We start from the raw sequence: 10613 nt of genomic DNA on the forward strand, positions 1-10613 counted from the left end.
TACAAGTCTACGAGACATCCCCCTAGTTTCAACCAGGAGGAGTGGTTTGCAGTTCCACCGGATATCGATGGAGAAAGAAGAAGGAGGGGTTGCCAAACCCGCCCCTGCCCTTCAGTTGCGAAGAGCCATTGACCAGTACAGACCTCTGAAACGAGTGCCTCCGCTGGTGAATATGGCTGCAGTTGCTGATAAAGTGGACGAGAGTCCGTTGATCTCTACTCATCCTTACTCGGCTCCAGGAGGCTTCCTGATCATCCGGGTAGAGGGTGTGGAGACTGTGGCGTGTCTTTGCCTGCAGTGCCGACTGCCGGGAGGAGCTGTGGGCAGCGAGGCCCGATGCCCCCACTGTGGACTGCAGTACATGTGGCCCATGACCACTTTTGTACCGGTACAAGCGGTGGGAGTGGCAGGAAATGTCCTGATGGCGATCGACGAGCAGCCGGGAGCACTATGGACTGAGGGTGCAGGTCCCGCGAAGTCGGAGTCAGGTTCGGTGCTCCCGACGGAGAAACCCAGCCATCGGAGAGGTGATCACCGAGGAGCCCATCGCCGGTCTCCTACTGGGATGCCTCGGCCGAATTGCAAGTTAGAATCCTCGGACGAGGAGTGTGCTCGGCTGTCGAGTAAGATGGTCATAACGAGAGACTGTCATACTATTGGTACGCCATGGAGAGATGCCATTCCCCGTGGTGTAGAGACGCGGAGTAGAGTGTCTCCAGTACCGCGACCACCCGATCGCCGGAGTTCCACTGCCGTGGTGACTAGTGGATCGGAAGGAGGTCGATTCACCCCGACCCTGCGAGGTACTAAGATGACACAGTGCCTGTTGCAGATCCAGGGGGTGGAGGAGAAAGAAGAGCGAGTCCAGAGCCAGACTGGATCGCGCAGCAGACGGGCGTTGCCGGATGTCCTCGTGGAGGAAGAGATCCCGATTGGGGATCCAACCCAAGATGGCGTCGAAGCACGTGCGTGCACGGAGGTGATTCCGGATGACCAGAGCGGCATCGAGTGGGAGATGATCGCGCCTCTACGGTCGAGCAGCGGAAGTCGTTCACCTCCTGCCAGACGGAATGGGCGCTCGAGTCGGAGAGTGAAGAGCCCAACTGCCGGTGAGAAAGAGAGACTTTGTGCCGAAGCCGGGACAGGTATTGCTGGGGAGCAGGTCATAACCCTGCCTATACCTACGGTTCGGTCCCGTCCCCAAACCCCGTCCACACCCAAGGTTAGCCCCAAGGCCCTAGCTAAAGCCCCTGTCCCCGTCACTATTTCATTCGGGTCCAGTTCTAGCTTAGGGTTGTCAGGGGATTCCCGGGGTCCTATCCAAGAACGGACTGGAAGCCTGGACTGGGGAACGTCCGATGATGGATCGGAGGGTGGAGGGAGGATTTCTCGACGTGGGTCGATGGCCAGTGAGAGTTATAGCGCGCTGGGTATTGAGGGCGGACACTGGTCACAGAGTAAGAGCCAAGTGGGACGATCTGAGGGTACGTCCGGGGTATCTTCGGGTGGGTCTGATGAGGAATCGATAGAGGAGTCTATAGAACCTAGTTCCGAAGAACGGAAGGAGACTAGGTGGTGGGCCCCGTTGTACGAGGGGTATGTTGCTTGGTTCGACCGCACCCGATTTATCCTAGAGAGGGAGGGGGTGGTTGATCACTGGTGGGCTGCCGGGGACTTTGATGACGAGGCATACCTTAGGGCCCTAAGGGTAAGGTGGGATCGCATCCAGGCAGGCCTTATTATCCCAAAGGGGTCCGCAGGGTTGGAGGACCCGGTAGAGACCGATGAGCCCCTGTCATGGGTGCTGCCCGGGGCGGCTGGTGAAAGTAAATTGACTAGGACTTGCCGAGCTGAACGGGCTATTGCGGCAAAATACAGAAGGTCGCATGGGCTTGATTACCCGTATGTCCCGGAACCTCTAATGAGAGAGATAGAGGAGAATAGGGAGAGATGGCTTAAAAACGATATCCAGCACTATATCATAGAAAAAGGGGGAGCCATTAAAGGAATTCAGGCCGAGCAGAGGGTAGCTCAACTTATGCGGGTCTGGAAGATAGGACGCAGTGTGTACATGCACAAAGTGGTGTATTGCAATGAGCGAGGGATACCACGGGAATACAGCGTGACTGTGCATGATGCCGCGTGGCGGGAGGTGAAGAAGCCAGATCCTCGACATTACTATTGAGTGCCAAATTAGAGTGGCCTGCTTTTTTGTTAGCGCTCCCTGCTGGTCAGTGAGTGCGATGGGCTTGCATTATTATGTCAATGTGATGATGTTTGCCATGTTATTTGTGTGTTCTTTTGCAGTGTTTCCTGGTGCAAGGTACACCAAATTTAGGTCCCAGCCGGGACGGTGGGTATTAACCAGGGGGAGTATGTAGCCATGCATAATAATGACTGCGTACATCTTCCCTGTTGGCAGTAAGCCCTGGTAAGTACAGGCCTGCCAACAGTAGTTATGGAGGTTTTCCCTCACACCCTGGTGTGGTGCCCTGTGTATGGAAGGGAGTGGCTGTATGCTCTGAGTCAATCAAGTCTGTCTAAGCCACACTGTGTCCAGGGACCTGGCGCAGTGGTGATCTCCCTAGGAGAAAGGGAATCCCACTTCAATACGGGAGGGCGTACCTGGCAAAGGGACAGCACGGAAAGATGTGCGGCTAGAGCCGGCAGCTGCATGGGGCAGTCTGCTACATCCCAGTCTACAATAAAGATGCCATGTTCAAAGAAAACCCCACTGTGTGAGTGTGAGATTACTCTGCAGTGGCAGTCACCACCGAGAAGGAGTTCCTCACCAGGACAATCTCCCTGCGGAAGCATAGATCCTGATGAGGTGGAGGCGCTGCACGTGAAGTAAGTTGGACTCGTAACCACTACCTCAGATACCTGTCCTGATGATATCCTCTGTAACACCAAGCGGGAGACTCAGGAGTCCTGTTACTTGCAGGTGCACCACCACACACGACCTTGTAATGGGGACTGGTTAGACCACACGGGCCAATGTGAGATTGGGTGGGTCAGACAAGGGGGGTCCAGCCGTTACATACACAATGTGAGTACATGTCTTAAGTGCTTTTGCATGACCCTGACTGCGAGTGGAAGCCTGCATGAATCATCTCCGATTCCATTATGCTGCTGTAACACCTACCTGTTACTACGAGTGGAAGTCTCCATGAACCACCTCTTGTTCCAACATCAATATTTGCTGTTTTAATACCTACTTGTTGTAAGTAGGCATTTTATTAGAGCCAAGATTTGCCATAGATTCACATTCTGTGTTTACTTGCTGCACCATTATTCCCCATTTTTTCTTTTTGGGTGTTCCTGATACCATCGCTCCCTTCCTACCCTGGATGCATCACTACTTGTAAGGGAATCAGTACATATTCCCTGTGAAGGTTGAGAATTTTTTCAGTTACACCATATAATTCACTTTTACACATCTTCTTTTGCACTAGCACTGTTGTTTAGCGCCATTCCAAGTCACTGGGTTTCCATATGGATATATACATACATGGACAATAAATGCTTATATTGCAAATTCTTGTTTTGATGTTTTTTATATTTAGTTTGCTGGTTTGTTTAGAAATGTTTCGGCAATGTCATTTGTATTTTTATTTAGTTAGATGTAATTTTGTGTGGTGGTTTAAATAGTTTATTTTTTATAGTGGCTTCTTTTTGGTAGTTAGATTTTGGTTTTATGGTGTTACTTTGAACTTGTATTTATTTCATAATTGTTTTGTTTTGGAATTTTAATAATGAATTGTGTAATTGATTATAGATTGGATTAATTGATGGACATTTATTTTGGTTTACTTGTTGCTTTGTTTTTATTTTATTTTGTTTGGATGACATTGTATATTGCTTGTAATTGTTTCTTTTAGTTTGAACATTGATTGGCATAGTGTTACATGGTGCACATATTATTTGCATCATGTACACAGTGTATAATTAATTTGTTTGATTGGCATTTGTTACATATTTAATGGCAATGTGATGTTTTGATTTAGAGATGCGCTGTTTTAATTTAGCAATGTGATTTTTTTATTTTGATTTACTATGTGCTGTGTTGATTTTGAGATGTGATGTTTTGATTTAGCAATATGATTTTATTATTTTGATTTGCTATGTTGTGTTTTGATTTAGCAATGTGATGTTTTTATTTTGGCATGTTTTGTTAATCCTTAACCATTTATTTTTATATTGGTTAATCGTGCCTATATATTATATATATATAGTCAATGAAAAAATAGTTTGCACTCATAGTTTCTCAAATGAAGGCAGATGCTCGTCCCGTATAGAAACACGTACAAGGTGACTAGGGAAATCCAGGTAACAAACAGACAGCACACCGCAGTATAATGAAATAAATAAAGTGTATTAACAACACATTAACAATATATATATATATACTTAGTTAAGTTATGGTGGGTAAAAAAAGTGACAAAACCCCTCCATCCTGTATCCTGACATCCATATCCATCATATTGCTGTGGTAAGTACAACTGTATGTATTTACTTTATTTATGATGGTTTATATGTTTAATAATGGGCAAATAATCTATATCAGGATAATAGTTATTTTGCACATTACTGTACTGCATGTGTTTGGCGGTGGTGGTTGTGGTGGGGGGGGGGGGGGATATTGATTTGCTTAAATGTAGGACATAATTTTTTTTTTACATACAGGGTTGGTACCTTAGGTCTGTGGGGACCTATGGAGATCACCTGAGGACCCCCAGATGCCCACGGGTACCACGGGGGACACATGCGGGGAAGAACCAGGGGCTCCACAGCTGTGGGGGCCCAACGGACTTGCCAGAACCACCCGAGCTCCCCAGACCCCGGGGGAACCTCCTGAGGGCCCCCAGACACCCGTGGGGTTAATCCGGGGACCACTAGACACTCACAGGCGTACCCGTGGACCCCATTTTGGTCCACGGTGACCCGCAGGGACCACCTGGAGGCCCACGGTGCCTAGCGGGGACCACCCAGAGACCCCCAGACCCTGTGGGCACCTCCTATGGTGCACTGTGGGGCCTGCGGACACCCGTCAGGACCACTGGGGACAAGCGTAGGCCTGGGGTATTAAGCCTGTAAGTAAAATAATAAATCATGTTTTTATGGAGGGGCACAGGCTTTCAATGACGTCAAGGAAAAACCCGGGCGCTCCCTGATGAAATTCTAGAACAGGGGAAATATAGCAATGAATATTACAACCTTATAAACAAAGGTCCCCTCTGGTTCGTCTTCTTGTCCTATGGCTCTGACCTCAATAGGATCCTTATCCAGGATCCTTATTTGTACAGGGATATAGAGAGAAAAAGGGGGAGCACAGGTTGAAGAGTTTGGGGTATGTATAGTATCTTATTAGATATTTGTGGGTGTGCTTGAAAGATATATTAAATCACTTACACGGCCTTGTGTAAATGCTCTCACAGCAAGGTTTACTTGTCTCTGTGTTCCCTTGGTTGGTTTCCTTCTTCTTTTCAGGGCTTGGTTTTCTTCCTGGATTTCTTCAACAGTCCTCGGCTTACAGTGAGGATGTCTCCCTCGGAGTGAACAGATTGAAAGACAGTTGTTTAGAGGGGAATATAGACGGTATGTTATAATGTCCAATGCTTTCAACTCTAAATATATATACAGTATATACAACGGCAGTAAATGCTGCCAGCACTCACACGGGCAAGTGTGAGTACAATCCTAGGGGAAGGTATCTTTTTATCCAAACTGGTCTTCACACGTGGTGATCTATAGGTGTAATTAGGGTCTGGTATATAATAATAAATGTAAATCAAATGATACTCACACGGCCTTGTGTGAGTAAATACACATCAAGGTGTCTTTAACTTGAATATTTTCTTTCTTCTTTTCAGGTTCTTGATCTTCTTCCTGGTTTTCTTCGGCGGTCTTCAACTCCCAGTGAGGAAATCCCCCTCGGTGTGAACAAATTTGAAAACAATTGTTAGTGGGAAAATATCAACATAATTCTGTGGTAATCCACTAGAAAAACCTAAGCAGATATGTAAAAGCAGCAAATGCTGCAGGCACTCACACGGGCAAGTGTGAGTGCAATCCTAGAGGAAGGTATCTTTTTTCTCTGTTGGTGTCTTTACACCTGCTGACTTGTAAGGGTAATGGTGGTCTGATATATAGGGATCTGTAAAACTAAAAATGATACTCACACGGCCTTGTGTGAGTGAATGCACATCAAGGTGTCTTTAACTCCTTTGTAGTACTGATAATGTTAAATTCCAAGTGGGCAAGTGTAGGTAGATGACCCCTCCTTGGTGTAGATATAAATTGGAACAATGTCACGATTCTGGTAGGCTACAATAAATTTTATTCTCAAAAGCTCTAAAAACAAAACATATATAAAAACAATGAAAAAATGCATAAAAAGAAGAAGCAGCCCGTCAATAGGAAATTGCTCGTGGATCTCGTGGAGCGCAGCTAACTTGCTCCGCGTCCGGATATAGTGCTGCCTCCTCTCTGATCCACTCCTTGACGGTGGCTGTGATGGATCAAAATTGCTTAGTGGTGAGAGCAACGCGTTTCGACCCTTTCTGGTCTTCTTTAGGCTATGTAGTTTGGGGTTAAGGTTAGTTGCAGGTATTTATGTAGATGTCAGCCAATCCCCATTCCACTTTAAGCAATGTCCTCTGTTGTTCAATTAGAACTAATGAGTGCTATGTGTTGCACTCCGTTTTCTGCTTTGATGTGACTCAGTTAATAAATAATTAAATAGACGCATATACTGTTTAAAAACCCGAACATTCATACATATAAATGAAATCTAGGGTAAAAATATAGTTGATACATAACTTGAAAGACAATTAGTAGCGTGATCTACATAAAGTGAGGGATGATGTGTGATATAACAAATAAATGTGTGTAGTTTGTGAAGATGCCTGCAAGATTATTAAATGCTGATTATGCCATGTGTGAAACTTGGATTAAATTCCGTGAGTGATTAATGTGCATGTAATATTTCTATGGTGTTTTTGTGAATGATTAAATAAACGAATATTTTTATACATTGTGATTAAAAAACATAGATATAAGACAGTGCACTTGGTTGTCTGTGTTCCTTATTATACTTATTCTAAAGTGTTGGGTGGGGTTTAGTGAATAAATATGTGCTTATTTGCACACTAATTTTTAATAAACATTCATAATAAAGATAATAAAAATGATAAAAATCAAAATGTGTTTTCACATATAATAGATGGAGATAATACCTATTAATATTGTAGCCTTTTAGTACCATAGAGTGTACACACTTTAAAGAAATGTCTTAAAATGATATCTTATATAAGTATACATATATTTCTATATATACTTCCGTATTGTAATGGATTCGTGCACACCCACAAATATCTAATAAGATACTATACATACCCCAAACTCTTCAACCTGTGCTCCCCCTTTTTCTCTCTATTTCAATGACGTCATATCCGTTCTTCCCCAAGCCTCTGTCACATGGTCTACTAGAGCCAATCAGAGTAGGGATAGACTTCCCATGCTCTGATTGGCTACCGTACCATGTGAGGGTGGCCATGTTTCTTTTCATGACGTCATCTTAAAGGCAATTGAAGCAAAGCCATTCTGATTGGCTATGCTTTCTTTGCCTTTAAGTGACGTTATCATTTTTTTTACATTGGCCAAAACACATGGTTTTCACGGCCCAATGAGGGCCATGGGAACCATATGACGAAAATGTGACGTCATAGGCCTTTAAAAGCCTATGTCGTCTCATTTTGAAGCCAGACGCCGAGGAGGAAGGACCACCTACTGAAGAAAGAAGACCAGGGCGTGGCCGCAGATGGGAAGAAGACCCCGGAAGAAGGTAGAAGAATACAGATGAAGATGGATTACAACTAGAAGACCCCTGGATTGTCGTGTTTTATTATTTTAATGTTTATTATTTTCTGGTTTATTATTTTATGGGTTCCTGTTCGTGGATTGTTTCGTGAGTAAGCTGATCAACGGGAGTCGGTGGGGTCAAGTAATGGTAAGTTAAATAAATAAATGTATTTAATGTAACTGTGGTTTTTTTTGCTTTTTCATGTGTTTATTTTTTTTTATGCATATCATTTCTTGCCACTGTATGTATGTATGTATGTATGTATGTATGTCTAGAGAGAGATATACATACAGGGTACGAAATGATAGTGTTGTAAAAGCTTGATTTACTGTATTGTAAATGATTGTGGCTATGCTGCTATGCATAGATGTGTGTTAAATGTATTTTATTATTAGAGAGATGTAATTTTTGGGCTTCTATGCTGTATTGTAGGTTATGGAGAGGCTTGCTTTAGTATATTGTAATTTTTGGTGTCCTTTTTTGTATGTTGTGAACTTGTTCTCTGTAACGATAGCTATAGTTAATTGTGTAATTGGTATGGATGGTATTTTAATTGTTTAGGGATGTAATTCATGTCTGTTACTTCATTGATGGTGACTTTATTGGATGACATAGTATTCTTCTTGTGATGTAATGCTATTTTAGTTGGATTATTGTATTGTTAACATTGATTTGCAGCGTGTACATGTAGCTTACATTTTATGCTACATGTATACACTGTAAATGCAATGTTTTAAGTGGCATTTGAGGCTTTAGATTGAATGATTACATGAGATTTGTTTAGGAATTTGCTTTTTAATTCATTGAGTATGTTATGCATAAGTGGTGTTGCCATTGCAGGATGGCTTCACCCCTTAATTACCTTTGAGGTTAGTACCCGATAAGGTGATTAAGGGGTTCATTGGTATGTGAATGGCATTGATATGTATTGGCTATTTATTATTTTGGCAACGGACCCCAAGGACGATTCTGGCGACGGAGCCTTCTTATTGATGAGGTTAGTAGAATTTTCTTTATTTAACTACGGTATTTACTGTGTTTAATAATGGCCAAATAATGTATTATCCCTATGTGGATAATAGTTATTTGGCACATTATTGTACTGTATGTGCTGGGGGGATGGGGGTTTTGGCCCCAAGGGTATTTGGTAGGACTCCCCTGTGTGTAGTGGGTGAGGGTGGTTAGGCCTCAGGGGGTGTGGGGGTTAGTGGGGGAGGGTATGTGGGTGATGGTGGGTTAACCCCTTAATGACTGTAGCGGTTAATAACCGCTATGGTGATTAAGGGGTTAGGGGACATTACATTGGATGTTTTTATTCTTGTGTCTGTTTTTCAGAAGCGGATGGGGCATGGCCAGGATGAAGATGAGGATGGCCTTCATCGTGGCAGCCGCACATGGGTGAGTGCTATATGTATTTAATGTTTTTATTGTTCTGTATGTATTTTAAATGGACAAATGCACTATTATTCATTTGTGGATAATAATAATGTTGCCCATTACTGTATTGTATGTTGTGTATTGCTGCTATGTTTATTGGGGGCATTTGTCCCCAATAAACATGCTATTATGTGTTAACCCCTACATTGCCTTAGCGGCTCTCCGCTATGGTAATGAAGCAGCATTATTGTATTTTAATAATATTGTGCGGGAGCAGGGGGCCCCCTGAGCTGAACCGCATTGATTTGTGGCTCACAGACCCCCTGCTTCCCGAGTTACAGGCCCCGGTTTGGGGCACTGGTTACAGTGTGGACACCATGTTTATTGCAGGCACGTAGCGTATGGGACGCTATAAACATGGCGGCGACACTGCCCATCCGATCACACATACCGGGGCCTGTAACTCGGGAAGCAGGGGGTCCCTGGTCCACAAAGTGATGCGGTTCAGCTCGGGGGACCCCCTGCTCACTGTAAAGTATTATTAAATAAATATTAATGCAGCTTCGCTACCATAGCAGATACCCTGTAAGGTAAGGAACGAGTCTTTATTGATATGTGTGTTTAATTCATAGTGTAGATGTGCAGAGGGTTTCTGGAGCTGAAGCGCTTTGGTTTTAGGTCCGGGGACCCCCTGCTTCCCGAGATACAGGCCACTTTATGGGGTGCCGGTATCCCTCTGCTTTGTTTACATTCCGCGGTCACGTGATCGGGACCTTTAAATGCAGAGGGATACCGGCACCTCATAAAGGGGCCTGTATCTCGGGAAGCAGGGGGGTCCCCGGACCTGAAACCAATGCGGTTCAGCTCCGGAGACCCCCTGCACATGTACACTATGAATAAAAATGGTTTTAAAAATAATTTTTATTGTGCTGATGTTTGCGACGTGAGAGCAGCGGATCTCTCTCTGGTGCAAACACAACTCGGCAGGGGACGGCTTCTCGGCAGTTTCTCACCAGGCAGCCATCCCGCCACCGGTTACACGCCATTTCATCAAATGGTGGTGGCTAACTCATTCGCCGCTGATTGGCCCATTCCTGCATACAGCGAGTTTAACACGCCAAAAACATGGCGCATTGCTAAACTGCCTAATGCATTTTTCGGCTGCTTACTGCATGAGGCCCTTTGTTGTCATATGTAATAAATTGTTCTCCATCTACTTGTATTGCTTTTGTTATCGCCCCTTCAATGTTTTCCCTTGTATACTATCTCTCCAGGAAATTGTTCTTGTGCTCATCTGCTTGTTTCATGGAGAAATGTTCTTGTGAACAATTCCTTTTTCATGGAGAAATGTTCTTTTGAACAATTCCTTTTT

Source organism: Ascaphus truei, chromosome 4, assembly GCF_040206685.1.
Source record: "Ascaphus truei isolate aAscTru1 chromosome 4, aAscTru1.hap1, whole genome shotgun sequence".
Lineage (NCBI taxonomy): Eukaryota > Metazoa > Chordata > Amphibia > Anura > Ascaphidae > Ascaphus > Ascaphus truei.